Source organism: Aplysia californica, unplaced genomic scaffold, assembly GCF_000002075.1.
Source record: "Aplysia californica isolate F4 #8 unplaced genomic scaffold, AplCal3.0 scaffold00036, whole genome shotgun sequence".
Taxonomy (NCBI): Eukaryota; Metazoa; Mollusca; class Gastropoda; order Aplysiida; family Aplysiidae; genus Aplysia; species Aplysia californica.
The window spans coordinates 194303-199579 of NW_004797306.1; positions in this window are offsets into that span (position 1 = coordinate 194303).

Consider the following 5277-nt stretch of genomic DNA (forward strand, 5'->3'; position numbering starts at 1 on the left):
CCCCATCACCCCTCCCGTTGGGTTCTCCTGCAAAATAAGCCTTTCCAGAGTAATCGACTTTGTAATAGACATGACCTGTATTGTTGGCATGTTAGTAGACACTATGAGCAGATTTGATCTAGCAGTAGTGTACAGGTCGCAGATGAGGTAATGTGACCTACGTGCTAAATGAATTAATGGACTTTAGTATATATGATTATGGTTGTGTGTTTGAACGCTATGAGTATTTTCTTTCTCTGTGGGGGGAAAAAATGATGAGAGTTGTCCCTTTGAGTGGCGGCCCCTGCTACAGAAATGTGGGCATTTTTGCTGTGTGCCTAGTGGCCCCCATGGAAATGTTCCGGTCATCGTGTTGATTCCTCCTACGCTGCCACTGGACAACGACCCCCGCCTCTTGAGATGTGCAATGTTCCTGTCTTGCACCTCTCGTGTCATATTTGACTTCCGGCTGTGAACCATTATGAAAAGCAATTCTTTTCCGTTTTTATGCTTTGTTGAAAATGTTCATTCATATGAGAACAGAATGTCGAGCCTGTGGGAGGGTTCCCCCTTTCCAGGTATTTATTCAGTATTTCTGTATTAGTATCAAAACAAACCTCTTTTTGTATACATTTCTGTAGATTTGTGATAAAAAATTATGCTCCTAAAAATGTACTGTGGAGGCCGCTTAAATCAAATGCAGTTAATCTGAAAACAGCAGTAAACCGAAAGAAAATAGAATCCTCTGTTTTTTTTCTTCGCTATTTGAGCAATCTCTTTAAACAGAAAAAAATGCAACGATCTCACAGATTTGTGGTTTAAGTGTACTCCACTGTATAGTACGAAAAACTGAAGTAATATGATTCTCAAAGAAGACATTTTTTTTTCTTATCCTAGTCCTCATCACCTTGAGGACTGTTCTGTTGTTAAACAGTTTATCCCGTTCGCAAAGTTGGTTTGGTTTTTTTTACTTTGAGAGAGATGTAGGGGCTTACTAGCTTTTGTGGTTGCTGGCTGTTTACAAAAGCTGTAGAAAGATGCAGTTCTTTTACAGCCTACTACTGTCTAAATAGCAACCCCAATGGAATTGAGAACAGTGATGGAAACAGAAGGCCTGTGATTCTACTATAGTACGGATTATCGCTTTGCGCGCAAGAGTCATAAGTTTTGATTCTCAGTTGGAAAAACTTTAAAAACCAAAAACTCCATCTTCTTGCTAGCGTGCAGCCTACGGTCCATTTCAGCCTTGTTTGGCACAGACAGATAGGGTGTAAGCGTGAAAGTGTTCACTGCTAATTTCTACATACATAGAGTAGACAAGATGGCTATGGAGCATGCCTCTGTTGTTGTTGAATTTCTTGTGCTGCAGTTACTTTTAAGGGACTTTAGTGAGTGAGTGAGTGAGAAAAAGAAGATGGCGATGGCATGGTGTGAAGCTTTATTTAGAAAAATAAGCAGTTGTATTTTGTTATTAGTTATGCAGTTTTTGTCAGATTAGCTCGTAATGGAAAAATGTTTGCTTGCTTTTTTTTTATAACTTCAGTGAATAGCCTGCTTGGAAATTAAATAGCTTCAGAGATATGTTCTAATGAACATGTCCTGTGTTGAATTTTTGCCAGGGGAGAATCCTTCAGTTTTTTGCTAATAATTTTTCTTTATGGTCATGATGACCTATTTTGTACATTCCAGATCATATAATTTTGTAATATTTTTTTAATTGACGTTTAATCGTGTAACCATTTTTGTTTCAATAATGTTGCTTGTCAACTTCATAAAAATTGTGAAAAACTGTGTGAATGGATAGTTGCTCTGATCATGTACAAAATGTGCTGTTGGGACAAATACTTTCACATACAGGACTCTGTTATCTTGTGAATGATATCTTTTTGTGGTACAAGTCTAGATTTGTAGGCTACTCCTCCTCTGTAATTTTTCCTTTTGTCACTAAAGAACAAAAGCTCACATGTACCTAGTTTGGTGATTGTAGGTAGCAACATGATTGTTTCCTGTAATTAAAATCTTAGCAAAAAGTGACCCTTCGTCCGACCGTTGATTAGTGATATTTCAAAACCTCATCTTGACTGACTGCACTGTCACTCATCAGAAGAGGTAGAGGTCGCCTTTCTTTTCATTTCTACGAGTAACATGGTGCTCTTTCCCACTCTGTAGCCCGAGGAGACGATAATTACTGTGCTTGTTTTCCCAAAATTTCCCTTATGGATCAATAGTTTTCTTATCTCATCTTCTGTAATAAAACCAGGGGTGTTATTTAAAAGTGCATTAAGTCTCTTGTGTTGAGTGTCTGCGTTCAACCTTCACTGACCCCTGTGCTGGTCAACCTTTTTTCAACTTTGCGAGTTTTATGGAGCCGCTTGATAACCCCGCCAACTTTTTGGGCTACTTTGTCTTTGTTGAAGTTGACATCAGTGAAGTGTGTTGTGGATTGAAGGGCACCACTGTTAAAGTCTACTTCCCTACCATCCCTCTCTTGTTTTCCTCTGTCTGTCTTGCTTTTTCCAAGTACAAAAGGACAGTTCCTGTGTCCTTGTTCATTTCTTTTTGCCGTAGTTTATCTGTGAAGTGTGCACATTTAGCTTTTGTCCCATTTCTCTTTATTAATTTTTCTATCCTCATCAATAATTGTTGCTTTTTGTACTAGTACTAGTGCCAGCATTGAATTGGTTTTTCTAAAATTTAGGACTGGTGTTCAGTGTGTGTAATAATTTGATTACACTGCTACCTCTGACCTGAAAAACATGTGAGACGTGAGCGTCATTTTCATGTGGGGAAGTTTTTTTTGAGTGTCTCCATCTATCAACTAGAATGTATCTCATGTAGACTGGATAGGTCCAGATAGGCATGGTCAAAACAGCCTGCCTCCTAACTGCAAAAAATTGTGTTGACAGAGACTTAAAACATTCACTATGACTATGATCAATCTAGAGTAGGGGTGTGCAACATGCTTCATTGACGGGCTATTTTCAAACATTAGAACAACATGAACAACAGCCAGTCATCTTCAAAGTAATGTATTGTTCTTACCTACCCAAATTGATCCCATTATTTATGTTGTAATTAAATGGCACATGTCATCAGATCATGTTCCTATGTTATGGGGGTCCCACAGGGTTCAGTCCTCAGTCCAGTTTTGCTCACCTTTTTTATACTCGACCGCTTGTCAAGGAAATTTAATAAGTACGATCTACAGTATCATTTTTAAGCTGATGATACCAAAATGTATGGTTCAACAATGTTGATGAGCTTGTACATTGTGGTGAAAATTGTTTTGTCTCAGTAAAAAACTGGATGAACAAAAAACTAAATAATTTTGAATGATGATGATGATAAAATTAAAACAAGTCATTTTGGCAAGCAGTGTAAAAGTCTAGAAATGAGGTTGGTAATGATCACATAAAAATTGGCGATTTGTAAACTGCATTTGTAAGAAAAGTTTATAATGTTGGCATCTGTTTTGATTCCTCTTTGTCAGAGTCGGCTGAGGTGAATCATCTTATCAGCTGTGCATTTTCTATGAAATACGAAAAAGTTGTAGAATGCATCATTTAAACAGCTCGGTCCACAGACTTGTCTGGGCCCACAGATGGTCTGTTGCACATCCTTGATCTAGAGATTCAGGAATAAATGAAGTTCATGGCTGGTACACAAGTTATCTTTTTAAAAAATTGTTATTCATGTTCATCCTATTTGTACAAAACACCAGTTGTCCCTTCCCCATCTAGTTTACTCTGTTGTTGACGTGTCATTATGGGAAAGATACATTTTGCAACTGCTTGTTTGTAACTTTCTTTCTTTCGCTTTCGTCATGTATGTTGGGGTTTTTGCATGACAAATGTTTTGTAGCGTTTCAGAATGTGCTCAGTGGCTGAGTCCTGGAATGTATTTAACAATGATTAATCATGTGTTGGGATGGAGGGGAAGAAGTCCTGGAGTTGTTAGCAATTGATAAATATAGGTCACTAAAATAGAGTGTGTTGATGAATCGAGGGGGTTTTTGGTTTAAAAAATGTAGCAAAAATTATCTCAAGGACACGATATTATTTGTTTTCGATAAAGTGGACATTGGAATGGGTCGAAAGGTCATGAGCAAGCAATTGTACATACATAAAAATTATATGATGGACAGATTCTTCTCTTGATTATCTCTTGTGTTTGCTGCTTTGCCAACACTGCACTCAACCCTCCCCTTCTCCCTTGCACTAAACAGACTCTGCAGAGGCTTTTTCTTTACCAAAATGATACATTTTGTATTATTTCACTTCCCATGTGTATGATAACTTATTGTTTTATGAAATCATAAATAATCAGTACTTCACATAGCTTTGTGGTTATATTATAATGATATAAAATGTCAATAGTTTTGTGAATATTATTTTGTTATGTTTGTTTGTCTTGTGTGCAATGAGCAAGACCAAAAAGGGAAGCGTAACTAACTTGACAGGTCAACATTGTGGTTCAAAAGTTGTTGGTCTTTTTTAATGTGGGTGGAAAGAAATATTATTTTATTCGTTGACTTTATGTCAGTTGCTGTGCGTGTGTATGTGTGTGTTTAGGGATGTGTGTTTGTGTGTGTGTGTGAGAGAGTGTGAACTGTTGTTCTTTATTTTTACTTAGATATAAAATGATTATGGCATGGGTTTGCAATGGACTTTACAACATAATATTAAAGGAGAACATGTAGAATATCTAAAATCATTTTTATCACCTCAGGTCACACATGGGGTGCTGTCATGGTCTAGAGGTTACAGTGTTTGCCTCTCATTCAATAGGTCCTGGGTTCGAAACCTGACAGCGACGGAAAACTTTCTTCTTTAAAATGTTCTCCTTTTACCTCTAATCATGACTATTCTGTCGTCTCCTTTCGTCTCCATTTTCTGCCCCCACCCCCACTCCCCTTTGCCTGACTCTTTCTGCAGCCTTTCTACTGCTACTCCTTGGCTCCGCCTTACCGCTGTCTTTCAGCCACACCCCTAATCTTGAGTGGGTAAGATCTAACACCAACACCTAGCCTTTTTGGATAAGGATGAAAAATGTCGGAGGTCCCGTGTGCAAATTACACACGTTAAGGATCCCTTGGTGGTCCAAAATCGATTAGAGTAGGCTTCAGCCGCCACCCAGGCAAAACACTTAATAAGTTGCCTACCACACTGAAAAGTTTCAATGTGTCCTGATTGCATACGACCATATGCAATTATCAGTGCCGTAAACACTTTCCAACTTACCAAAACAAAGTACAAAGTCTCTCTCTCTCTCTCTCTCTCTCTCTCTCTCTCTCTCTCT